This window comes from Calonectris borealis, chromosome 1, assembly GCF_964195595.1.
Source record: "Calonectris borealis chromosome 1, bCalBor7.hap1.2, whole genome shotgun sequence".
Lineage (NCBI taxonomy): Eukaryota > Metazoa > Chordata > Aves > Procellariiformes > Procellariidae > Calonectris > Calonectris borealis.
The window spans coordinates 70,593,040-70,606,555 of NC_134312.1; the positions used below are offsets into that span (position 1 = coordinate 70,593,040).

The 13,516-nt window shown below is 40.6% G+C and overlaps 1 long non-coding RNA gene across 3 annotated transcripts in view; it reads left to right on the top strand.

Annotated features, from left to right (window-relative positions):
• The first annotated feature begins 1,383 nt into the window (after positions 1–1,383).
• LOC142086682 (uncharacterized) overlaps positions 1,384–13,516 on the top strand; it is a 56,215-nt gene continuing 44,082 nt past the window's right edge. For 2 of the 3 annotated variants that reach the window (XR_012675213.1, XR_012675214.1), the window contains exon 1: positions 1,384–1,627. This is a non-coding gene — a long non-coding RNA (uncharacterized LOC142086682). Of the gene's footprint in view, positions 1,628–2,340; positions 2,498–13,516 lie in introns of all 3 variants that reach the window. The other variant, XR_012675219.1, reaches the window with a different exon arrangement.

The following is a 13,516-nucleotide window of genomic DNA, read 5'->3' on the forward strand; positions in this document are numbered from 1 at the left end:
AAATATTGGCAGCGGCTATCTGAGGTTGTCAAGTCAGCCTTTAATGTTGCCTTGCATATTGCTTTGCAGTGTATCCTGGGACACATTACTCAGTAGGGTCCCGTATTCGTACTACATACAGGAGACACGTCTGGCTGAGGTGTGATCAATGGATCAACACCTTGTTAGGTGGGCATAGATTTTTATTTGAAAGTGAGTAATAGTGCTGATCTGAGTCAGTAATGCATGTTTTAGATGTTAACAGTGATCATTTGTTTTTCTCTTTCTCACTCCCTCTCATTCTCCATGATGTTTGACATTTCTGATGGGACCTTTTGAATGTATAAATCCCTGGCCTGCAACTAAGATGACAAAGCCAGGTTGAAGAGTTAATTTGGGAGGTACTTGTGCAATCACAGAAGGCACTATGTGGCAGGAAATACCAAAAGGAGGCAATGACAGGAGTACCAATGGTAAAATAATTGTCCCTGATAGGAAGATGGTTAACTAGTGGACAGAGAAAGAAACTGTTGACTTTCAGTGTATTTAGATTATGTTGTCCATCCCCATCGCTGCTATTAGTCTTCCACCTACTCATCCGAGGTGGAAAGACCCTTCTTTAAGCAGAACAATGTTGTCTTACTACAGGAAGAGGAACTGCTTTAACTTTGCCATGTCACTAGCTGCACAAAAATCCACAAAGTGGATGACATAGCATAGGGAAGGCCTATGGTTTGCATCAGGTAATATTACGTGCAAGAGGATTGTACTAATGCAAAACCTTCCATTCTGTCAGCTGTGTCTGAGATGAAGAGTCTGGCATTTGGAAACTGGGTATTTTAGAGCTAAGGGACAGATTACGTGAAGATGTTTTGGAAATTCATACCAATGGGGTAATATCTTTTTTCTCAGTAATGAGAAAGAACCAGGCTTGGTGCTGCAGATGTTTTCTTCTTTTCATGATGGAAGCAGTGGGAAGTGTGGAGCTGGATGTTCCTTACTAATTTTGTCTACCTGTATTTCTCAGGTTTTTTATTATGCCTCTTATTATTGTGAAAATATATATTAAAACCCAACTGACGTATCTCAGGTTTAAATGGTCCGTCTCAGGAGAGAGAAAAGAATTGTACTTTTTCCTGTAGCATACAGCAATGTAGATCTGCTAGATACATTATGATGTATTTATTTTCTTTTCTCTAATTACATATGGCTTATTATCAGATCTGCTCTGGTAAATCCTCAACTCTCTTTGGATTTTTTGCATGCTAAATAAAACCAACCAATTTCATTTGTGCGTGCTGCTTTTCTCCTTTGAGCCTCTGTTTGTTTACATTTAACAAAGGTTTTCTTTGGACTGTAACAGATTCTTTTTGCCAAAATAAGGATATTTTTGTCTTGCAAATAAATACACAAGCCCTTACCAAATGTGCTTTTATAAAGGGTTAAAGTGGTGCATATCAGAGAGAGAGACTCTGCATGCTGTCACTGCCTCCTGCCCCTCTGTTTTCCCACTGAAGAGGAGTGCTGTCAGCTGTGGCATCTACCTAGGGCTGCTGCTCATGGCTCCTTGACCTTCATAAATCACGTCAATCACATAAAGCCAGCAGGATTCTCCAGTGGCCTCTGAAGTGATGGAAATACCAACAAGGTAATGCAATTTTCTTTCTTCCCCAACCGCACCTCCTCCCACAACTTGCTAGCCGTTCTCCCTAGGCGTTCAGTTGCTCTGATGCTGCGCACAGCCACCCAAAACAGGTGAAAACCAGAGGTAATATTTTCAAATGTGCTTTGGGGAAAGGTCTTTTTAAAGTAGTTATTCACCAACTCCCAGTGAATTCAGTGGGAATTAGGTACCTAAAAATGTTACATGGGGCTTTAAAAGCCTTTTAAAAGAATGACCTGTCCACAGAAGCACCTTAGGTGCACTGATTCTCTGTAAGTGTTAGGCTCTGTAGGTCTGCATTCATCTTGCCTAACTTTAGGTACGTAATTGATGCACTTCAGTTGGGAACATAATTGCCCTAAGTCTCCCCTGTAGCCAGCAGAGAAAAATAAGCTCTTTGTACCACTAAGATCTCAATTGCTATCAGTAGGTACCTCGTTATCTTCTAGGATACTCAGGGTAACTCTAGTTAAGTGCCTAAAATTAGTTAATAGGGAGCTGAGGACTACCAGTCTGTCAATCACTTTTAAGATTGCAATGTAGATGTTTTTGGAAGGTAACTTGTTAACTTGAAAAACATTTCTTTCTGACAGAGTTTTTTTAAATTAAGGAAAAGGCAGCTGAGACTCTTAGTACAGCAGATACTAAGCCCTGCACTACAAAACGAAAACAATAAAAAAGGGTGGTTTTTGTTGTAGGCACTCACTGATGCAGAATTATGACTACGGTGCTTTGGAAAGAATGGACTCCACACCAAGGAGCTGTGGCACTATAAGGTGTTCTTTCCATGGTTGTTCACGCTGCCTGCCTTTGCTTCCCCATCAGGTGTTACACACCTGTGGAAAGGGTGCTGCTGTGAGTGTATATTTTTAACCATTTATTTCTGGCAAATCATTTCAAGAGGCTGCAGAATTTGTACCTTTAAAGAGGAGATTTCTGAACAGCAGTCTGTGACACATGAGGCTGCGTCAAAAAATAGAGTCCCAGGTGGGTTGCTGAATGGATTTACCAATCATGTGGGGAAAAAGAAAAATAGTTAGGATCTTCCATGAACTGTATAAAAATACTTTCCTATGGAATCCAAAGGGTACAAAGTAAGATGACCTTTTGGGTCAGAGGTTCTTTTATTTCCCTTTCTGGTTCTCAGTGTGCACCAAAATGTCTCTACTATTATTAGACCCCTTTGCAGACAGAAACACAGAAACTCATTGGCAGTCACTACTGGATTAAAAGATTTTTCTTGAGAAACAGTCTGGCTGATGTTGGAGAACGGACGGTAGATGGCAGAAATAAAAACAGTCAGATATTAATAACGTGGTTTCTTTCTTGATTTTTTTTTTCTGCGTATGATCAGCTTTCACACCAAGTCATTAGTATTGGAGACTCAAGAAATGGTTGTACAATAATTTGCATAATAAATCCTGGCACTTAGTCTGCGGTACTGACAAACATATGTTCTAGTGGGCTGAGGCTCATTAGGCGTAGCTCTTTCTCACCCGCTGCTGTTAGATTTTAAAGACTGCACTTAGTTAGATTGGAACTATTCTTGCTCTGAGTTAATGGTATGGAAATGTAAAGGCATTTAAAATGGTCCCTCAAAGGCTTGTTTTCAGTTAATAAGAACAGTGTGAACAAATTAGTGGTAAGATCATGAGGAACTGTAAACCCAAAGGTTAAATTAACAGGGGTATCGTACTGCCCTACCATGAGGAGAAGAACGTGCACCTCCAAACTGCTTCCTACCAGAGCTTTTGCATGACCACAAATTAGAGATCTGTTGGACCCTGCTTGTTCTGTCAGTGGTGTTTTTAGCCAAGTGAAGGCACCACATTTATTCCTACTCCTTAAGGATTTAATGCAGTAGCAGCAGATTTATCCCTGGGATGATCCCAGTGACATCTGCAGAGTTACAATGGGTGCAACGTCTGTCTTGGAGAGCAAGTAGAAAAGAAGCAAATAAAGCTTTCTTCCACTGGCTAGGGACCTTTGCAGGCCATTAAAATTCTTACTTAAGTTAAAATATGGCTTCAGGCTCAAAGAGATTGCCTTACATAGGACCCAATTATGTGGTAGGTTCAGTTGTTCTTATATGAGATTCTGCTCCGTTACATGGAGCAGTACATGGGCACAAGAATTTGCAGCTAATGTCCTGCCGCACTGTGCAGTTGGGCTTTTAATAAAGGACTTTATGAATATGTATTCCTTACCATGGTTAAAAAATTATACTGTTATGAGACAAGGTAGGCTGAATACCTTATCTGTATAACATTTCTAGAAACCACAAGCATTATTCCAGTGTAACCCTCCAGAAGAAAAAACCCTGCAACTCTCCCACATAGCAAGACTTACATTATCAGTTTTGAAAACAGCCTGCACTTGTGAATAGTGATGCACAAAATACTCTGCAGGATCCAGTTAGCTTTGAGCAGAGCGGGATTAGAATTGTGTATGCTGCACATTGCTGACTGCAAGATGTTGATGAGCTAATTAAAGGTTAAGTTGTGAGTTCCTTAATCAGTGGTTAATCAGTGTATTAAAGTTGTCAGGAGTGTTGCCTGACAACAACAGGAAACCTATGGGAGGGTTGGGGGGTGTATTCTTTCCCCCTCGCTGCCAGCAGCAGGGTCTTGAGCTGTGAGTGAGGAAAAAGGGGGCTTTGGTGTTCTCTGCCTGGGTTCTCATCCGATATTCTTGACCTAAATTTATTATTTTCTCCATACTTATCATTCAACCCTTGTATTTTAGTTTGCTTTTTTTATGTAAAGAAGAAAAAATAAAAGTAACTTCCCTATTCCAGGGTTTATGACCCCCTCTCAGGTGAGATGAGGGGAGCTTGAATTTCAGATGGGCCTCTGATGATACAAACAGAAGAGTGCTTCTCCCTTTGATACCTGTGACCCTGTGTGATTTCTTTGACCCCTATTTCTCAGAGTAGCAGAGGCTTTAGCATCCTGATTACCTGCTTACTTCCAGTCCCAGGTATCTATTTCCTTATTTGTCTCCTGTATCACATGGATTTCTGGCTCTTTGGCCTCTTGCCATTTGAGGGAGGAGACTTGTTTTGGTGGACCCCGTTCGCCCATTCAAGGTAGGATTTCTCTGGACAAGGTGTGCCAGCTACTGTTAGTATTTGTAAAGTAGGAACTGCTCAAGGTTGTCTCCTTGCTATCCTTTATCTCATCCTTCTGGCCTTTGGCTGCTTTCAGTGTTTGACTCATATCTTGTCTTTGTGGATAATAGAGTTCTGGACTACATTGACTCACAAGTGTGACCTATTCTTCTGGCTTTTTGCCCAACTTTTACAGGATGTCGCTTTCACTTATAATGTTGATTTCCTCAAAGCATTTTAAACAGCAAAACATTAAAAAAGGATTTGCTCTCCTACCAAAAACAAATGTAAGAAGTTAATTAAACTAAAATTCACATTTTTCTAAGTCATGATGGTTTGCTTTGGTCCTTTAGTCAGACTCTCTTGTTGTTTTTTTTCTTCCCTACTCAAGAAGAGGTAGAGCAAAAGTTTCTTAAAAAATGTTGAAAGTTGCCAATACGTTCAGACTCTCAAAACTTTTATCAGCCATGCTAATGGAAATATTACAATGTCATGCAAATGTGAATTAGTTGGCAGAACATCTTGTTGCAGACAGGGAAAAAAGAAACCCTGCATACTGAGTGGCATATTTATACTTTTCAGGGGCCTAGTTATTGGTTAAAATGGAACACATGTAGCTGTACTTTGTAAAAATAATGAAGTCAAGGATATAAAATAACTAGGCTCCTCCAGTTTTCAAACACTCTTTCAGATCAACAAATTGAAAAGGTTTTTCAGGATTCTCTTGTGGCTTTATGCACGAAAGATGAAATCATTCAAAGAACAGGGCATACAGATACCATCTGATATGTGGATCACAATAACGCGCTCTATGCTAAGAAAATAAGACCAGTACAGAAACAGTCTTGAATGAGGTTTAGCATCCATTGTTCCCTATAAAATTGATTGACAATTCTTTTCCAACTGTGTAATTTTTAAAAGAGCTACAGGAATTGTTCAGCCCAACCTCATTTATATTTTGAAATAAAGCTTTGTGTGCTTTTATTCATCATGGCAAGCATAGAAAAAATACCAGCACTTATCTGATCCTGGCTTTACATAATGCAGCATTAGTCAACAAAGTTTTACCTGCATTCCTCCTGCAGGTTACTGGGTCAAGTACTGAAAGTCATTACCATTTCATGGCTGCTTGGTATCTTGTGTTAGAAGAAGTTGGAGAGCTCGCTTAGCTCCTGACAGGCCAGCAGAGCTGTACCAGAGATGCGTAGGCTGTTTTGGACAAAATGAGAACAAACTCAAAAAACTGAGCTAACCCCCAGCTTTAGGCTACGGTCCAGCAATGAGTTCCATTGATGTTTCCATGGAGCTCAATGCAGGATAAGGCACAGTTGTTTTTTTAAAAAATATTCTCGTGAGGCCACAGTGTTTCCTGTCTAGCTGGGAGCATGGGAGGAAGAACAGACATTTTGTGTTATTTTGGCACATTTTCCATGCCTTTCAGTGGAGCACAGAATGGAGGCAGGAACAGAAGGCAGATATATTGAAATATATTGATTCTTTCTTTTATTCTTTTTTCTTTTTTTTTTTCTTTTTTAAACCCAAAAGAGGTTCAGACTTGCAGTAAGTTGTGAAGAAAGGATTGAAGCAATGGTTGAGATGTTTCTTTGGGGGAAGACTGCCTTGTCTCTTTTTGTTTCTTTTTTCCCTTGAGAATTATAGATTAAAGGTATTCCCAGACAGAAGTCTGGATCAGAATAACCCTAAGTGACGGATGCTGCTGCACAAACCTAGTTCCTGATTTTGTAGGTGTACTTTAGCTCTACAACTGTCAATCAACATCTCAGATCTGAACATCCCCAGCTGTGGGAGCTATATCATACATTCCTAATTTGATTTCAGCTGATATGGTTATCATGGCAGAAAGGAAGGAGAGGCATCTTGAAAGAGGAGCTTTTTCTTTTGCTTACCCCCAACCTGAAACATATGGCAAAACACTTCCAGAATTCTGCTGCACTTTCTCTCAAAAAGGCTGGCAAAGCATTAAATAAATTAAACCGCATTCTGAAAGTTCATACAAGTAGTCTTTGCTCTTTTCACAAATGTAGTGAACAGCTTTTGAGTGGGGAATGATGCTGCACCAGTTCTTGAGAGGAGGGGTGTTATTTTAAGCCAGCTATAATTCATGTTTCTGCAAGTGACAGCTATACTTATTGGCTGGGGTGGGAGCTGGCTCCTGGCCCTGAAAAAGAAAACAAAAGGTCCTGCATACGCTGGCTTCTAACGCTGCTGATGCCACTCAATTACTGCACAGATTAATGGGACACAACGGCGCAACTCCTCCTGCCTGCTTTGAGACGTGTACGTGGTGCATCTCACCCGCTCATACAGACTCCTCCAGCAGGCAGTGGAGCCAGTTGTACTCCCCCACAGTGATTCATCTCACCTTAGCGTAGATGGCCAAGCCCTGCCCTGCAGATAAAACCCCGTGCAAGCTGGTTCCTTTCTAGTCTTCAAGCGGGGTCTAGTCAACTAAGGTCTACACAGCTGTAGTTTGGTGAGCGGAATTCCCTTCCTGCATCTGTGTACATCTCACTCAGCAAAGGGATAAATCCTTCAAAAAGCGTAGTGGGATACTGCATTTTCATCAGAAAGTTACCTGCAGTAAATAGTTTGCAGTACTTATGTTATTTGTTTGGTTCAAAATGATTTCTCAGCTTTCCAGGAGCCTGTTTTTCAGTTTCTCCATGTTCTGATCACACCAGGGGTTGTCCACACAGCTCTTTGGTATACTTCTTTCCCCATGTCCCTGACATTGTGCAGCATTTCAGGCATATGTAATTCAGACTAGCACTCCATCGTGATGCTAGTGTTTAAGATTGCTTTCTTGGTCTCCCCAACTTAGATCTTTAATTCAGCATTCAATGTGCTCTGATTTCTTCTCTTTCAAGAAACAATATTTCCCATCTTACCTTCCCTGCAAAAGAGTTAAACTTAATCCACAGCCTGAGCATCCTTGAGTGCTTGCCTGTAACTTGAAATCTGAATCTAGAGCTGCTTTTTATTTCTAGGGCACTGAGCAAACTAAATAAGCTGCTTAAGGTTCACGTTCGGTTAGTGCCATGTATACACAGAGAAGCATCTCCATCTGTGCCCTTCTGTGTTTTGGTCTGCACTGTGTATCCTCCGCGCAGAGTTGCAGGTGTTACTAGATTCTTCTTTCAGTTCTGGAGAAATATGTGAGACAATGCCCAGCTGTGGAAAGTAAAAATGCAGATCTCACCTGAAGCATGAAGATTTACGTGCATTAGGTTTGACAAAACAGTAAAAAGCATAACAAGGGATACTTTAATAATGTATAACTGCCTTGTATAAATAACTCAGAGCTGTTCATGTTTGAAATAGACCCATCGAATCAGGTAAAATTAAAAAGTCAACAGTTAAAGAAGATATTTTTTACTGTATATTTTAGATTTGCCATTTTAAGATATGTTCAGGCATTTCTGTGACACATGCTATTTATCCCACTATGTTCACTAACTAGAATAAACATCTAAGAAAATTTAGCTTGCTTTCTTGTCTTTTTAGCTTGTTGTACAAATTTCCTGTGAACCTCAAAGGGCAAATAAAGTACCTTTGTAATTTTTTTAGTACTTTTTTTAAAATTTATTTTTTTCCCTTCCCTTCCCCCCCCCAGATTCAAAGGACAGCCAGTGTTTGCCTGGGTCTCTCTGTTTCAGCCAGAGAAAGGTAAAGAGTATAGAGAAAATAACTAGTTATCCCAATACCAGAGGCAGGAAAGATGCAGAGATGTCACAACTTCTTGTGATGACTTGGTGAGTTTTGTTTGTGTGTGTTTTACTGAGGAGCGTGATTTTCATCGTAGCTCCTCTTGTGATGGGAATTTTGCGAAGCAGCCTGTTAGATACATTGAGAGTGGCTGAATAGCAGATGTGGGAGGTTTTGCAGTCCTGAGGCAGCCAGAGCATCTCTGGATCAACTCTGGAACAGCTCTTACGCTACAAGTCAAGGGAGAGAAGTCTTTATCTCCAGAAATCCTTAGACTGTCCCTGTTTACTCAGCTTGTCTGTGGCATTTGGCACCGCAATATGCATAAGAGCCTGCCTGTCTTTCTCTTCCGACATGTCATGGTGCTAGGAAATAAATCCTGCGTACTGCTGAGCTTCACCTCTATTCATCAGCTTCCCTCACATTGGCGGGAGGAATAGGACCAGTTATAAGTCCTCCAGCGTGAATTATGTATCTTCGTGTCAGAGGAAGCTCCTTTGTTCCTTCTGGGTCTCTCTGAGCAGTTTGAAACATGCAGAAGCTGCCGTGTCGGCTAATGTTGCTCTCCCTTTTCTTTACACCTGAGACCCTGCCACAAACTCTTCAGTTTAATTTCTCCCCTGGTAAAATATTACTAATAAAACATTGTCACAGCAGCCAGAGGAAAAGAGAATAAAATAGACAATTCTTGTCACTTTCTTTCAGTCTTCTGATATCTGATGTTTTTCTTCAGTTTGTAGCGTCTAGTTGCAACTAATAAAGGGAAAGAAAGCCAAATCCTCATAGTAATGGAGACCGAGAACATGAATAAAGTTAACATTAAGGCTGAATATCTCACTAAAAATTCCAAGGTATACTTTTTCTTTAAATTCTGTAATTTCAAGTCTCTCAGCCTTTTTTTTTTTGTTTGAGCATCACTTAAGATCTTAAGATATTTTATGGTTGGTATCAGACATGCTGATGAGGTGAATTGGCTGAAGATTTCTTTCACCTCTTTGCCTCATGATTCAAGTCTCCCTAAGCTATCTTTTGTAGGTGTTCTGATTTTCAAAACGCTCAAAAGATTACTCCTGTTGGGGCTGGCAGGAGTCAGGGTTTGGTTGTGGTTTACAGAATATTTGATGAAGGGTGGAGAAAACAGTGAAAACGAAGGGGAGGACATCAGTCCCTGTCTGGCAGTACTGTCTGCTGTGTATTAAGAAAGGAAGCAGGTGAGTTCTAGAACAGAGGTTTCACATGATCAAGAGTGTGGAAAAGCATCTTGCAAGATTTTAAGCTTCCTCCATCATTAACAATTACAGTTCTATGTCATATTTCCAGCCATGGTACGAAATCAAAGGTTCTTTAAGCAACTGTTAGGACAATTTCCTCTTTTTCTAAAGTATTTGTTCATCCACCAACTCCAAATATAGTTGCTGATATTTTAAGTTGTTCAGTTTTCTAACAAGCTTAAGTTTTAAAAAAGTGACTAAAAGTATAATTACCGAGAATATTCTAAATTCAGATGGTTTGGCTTCTGGAACAAAATCAGCTTGTTTCAAACCATATTTAGAAGCTGAGGAAGCAGTTGTCTGAGACCCTCTTATCTCACAGTCCAGTTGCTACAGAACTCTGGAAACAGCTCCATGGTGAGGTGATGTCCTCTTGGAAAACTTTGGTGCACTTGGAGCGAATGCCTAGAGTTCAGGCCACTTGGCAAGGACACTGTAGTCTCCGCCCAAGTAGTGCAGGCTGTGGGAAAAGACAACTTCTGCTTGGCCAGAACAAACCCTTTGTATCCGAAAGGGCAGCAGATGAAAAGCAGAAGTGGAGAATCACAGACGGGAATAACATCTAAGACTTTACATCATTTATCTCACCTTGACTTATGGTCTGTAACAGGACATATTATTCTTGATGGCACTCCAGATCAGTTAAAATGAAGATATTGCAACAGCTTCAGCTAAACATAAAACTGGAGCATTTTCACATAGCTAACATAAAAAATGTACTGTGTGATTCACATTATTATTCTTTTGTATTATGCTATTTATTTTATGTTGTTCCCACATTTCCTGGTACTTAAAATGCTTTGGAATAACTGCCAGCACATAATTACACAGTTGTGTTTGTCAAGAAGTGTAGTTGTGAGTATGACATTTAGGATTTTGGAAGCTGGGATACTACCAGAGAAAGTTTGGATTGCAAAAATGCTGAATAATAAAAAAATGTATATTCATCTATAAATAATTTCGGTAGACTTCAGAATTCTACAGTGGTGAGGTAAATAAGGCAACAGCCTTCTTTGGTTTGGTATGCTCTGCGTTTAGAAAGATATTCTGGTAAATATAGACACTAGAAACTTGACTTTTCAATGAAATCTTAGGACCTGAAGCAACTTTGTGGCAATGGGCATATGCCAGTGCTGTGCCCTTCCGACGGTGGGCATTGCCAATTAAAAGAAGTGTGAACAGAGATTGAATGTCATTATTTGATAAAGCTGTGAGCTCCACATATGCCTGTCAATTGCTGTAGCTCTGTAGCTGACCCTGCTTATGGATGGTCACACCAAATTCTACTCAAAACCATGCATTTTCACTAAGCTTTCAAAGTGGCATGCTCGTTCCCAAATGGGATTTTGTTTTGTCTTTTCCATTGTTCACACAAGCACCTTGCGAGACTGAAAGTCGGCTGTTTCCCCAGTGGAACCCAGCCGGCCGCTGTGTTGCGGTGCCTCAGCTTGCCTCCCCGTCCTGCCCAGCGCTAAAGAGGGAAGCGGTTGTGTGAATTAGGCTGAACAGACATTCCTGAGTGAAATGATCTGGCTCGCTTTGCTGGTCAGGGTAACAGGCCAGTGCCGTACAGAACGGAGATTCATGTGTTTATATATCTGCTGGTCCTGCTGTTGTACATCGCTGGGAACAACTGTTGTTAAATAGCAGCAGCTACAGGGACCCTATGGGGCGTGCATTCTTTTGAAGTACTAGAAATCCTCTGAGAACGTTAAAAAAAGAAGCATTCAGACAGGGCCAGCGTGGAGGAACTGAGAGAATAACAAATGAACTGACAGTAATGACATCTGGAAAATGCATCACTGGATGCAAGATGCGCTTACCAGAATTGAAGTACCAGGCGTGGTATGTAGCTTTGTGATACCTACAAGCAGTATAACCTGCTTTTGCCGTAAACTCTCCGTAATCACTATTCCAATGCTTTATCTCACAGCTAGACTTCAGAACAAAGCAGATGTGAAAATTAGATTTCAAATGCAGTAAACTTGTTTATAAATCTACCCAGTGTATTGCAACATATCTCATGTATTGCTAAGGATTCTAATTTAATAATGTATCTCCTCTGAAAAAAGCCAAGCAACTTCCTCTCCAAACCGCCACCACTACCACCAACACACCATATATTTTCCAGCTATGGATTACTGTTTACCTCTGCTTTGGAGGCATGAGACGTTAGCTGTGTAATGAAATCAATCTGTGAAATATTCCTATACCTCTGTCTGTCCAGGCATTTATTAATTACTTTGTACTATGCATATTTTCATGACAAATTTTGAACATTTCCTCTTAAGGGGAATAATCTTGTAAGGGCTGCCTAGTGTATGGACGGATTATATTCTACTTGTTTTTTATAATTGCAAACTCCTGAAATGTCATGATCTGAAAAAAAAAACCCATGCAGCTACAATAATAAAAATTACGCTTATGCCATCAGTGTAATGTGGCATACATTGTATTAGCTGTTATAAAGTATTTTATATGAGTATTGATATTTTATGTAACATAGATCCTATGGTATATAATTAGTAATGTATTGGTTTATACCAGTGTTACAAAAATACATAGTATTTTGCATGCGCAATCTTGTATGAGGAGTGTCAATGTGTGCAGCATGTCCTGCTGGTGGCTGGGCAAATGGCTCAGGATAGACCTAGTGGTGGCAGATATGTATAAGTTTCTGCTGAACGTAAAACTGATGCTTAGCATCCTCAGCGTGCAAAACAAAGTCAGGTTCTATCTTTGTAGTTAGGCTGACCCTATTAACATTCCTAATCACATCAACCCTGAGGCTGGGACTGTGGTTTCCCGTCTTATGACTGAGAAAAATGAAGAAGAAAAATAGAAACGAGGCAGCCAAACTAGCAGAAGATGGAGGTCTTGGAGTTCTCATCTCCAACCTAGTGCTCAGTATCCCGACCCTTCACACTACTACATGTCACAGGAAAGCATCTTTGGTGCTCTGAAATATGTTCTGTTTTGGGGAATATGTTTATAACCCCAAGAAAGACATCTGGACTTTTTTGACTCTTCTAAGCAAAAGGAGGTATTAGATGTACAGACACAAAAAAATTAAAAAATTGCTTGGTAACTGTCGTGGTTTAACCTGGCAGGCAGCCAAATACCACGCAGCCGCTCACTCACTCCCCCCACCCCCAGCGGGACGGGGAGAGAATCGGAAGGGTAAGAGTGAGAAAAACTGGTGGGTTGACATAAAGACAGTTTAATAGAACAGGGAAAAAAAGGGAAAATAATAATGATAATGATAAAATATACAAAATGAGTGATGCACAATGCAATTGCTCACCACCCGCGCTGACCGATAACCAAGTAGCGATCGGTACTTCCTGGATCACACCTACCGTTCATATACTGAGCATGACGTCACATGGTATGGAATACCCCATTGGCCAGCTGGGCTGGCTGTCCTGATTATGTTCCTTCCCATCTTGTGTACCTAGCTCAGTCAGTAGGCACGGGAGCTGTCCTTGGACTAGGAGGGCACTTAGCAACAACTGAAAACATCAGTGTGTTATCAACATTCTCCTCGTACTAAATCCAAAACACAGCACTAGGAAGAAATTTAACCCTATCCCCGCCGAAACCAGGACAGTAATCCAATGGCAAAGCTCTTCTTTTGTCCCAGTTGGTGGATATTCTTGATGCCAGGACTGAGTCCTTTCCTGATTACAACCTGTGGCTGCTCACGATCTCAGTGGGATGTGGGAGATGAGGAAAAGCACAGTATCAGTGTCTTAACCTGCAGCATGA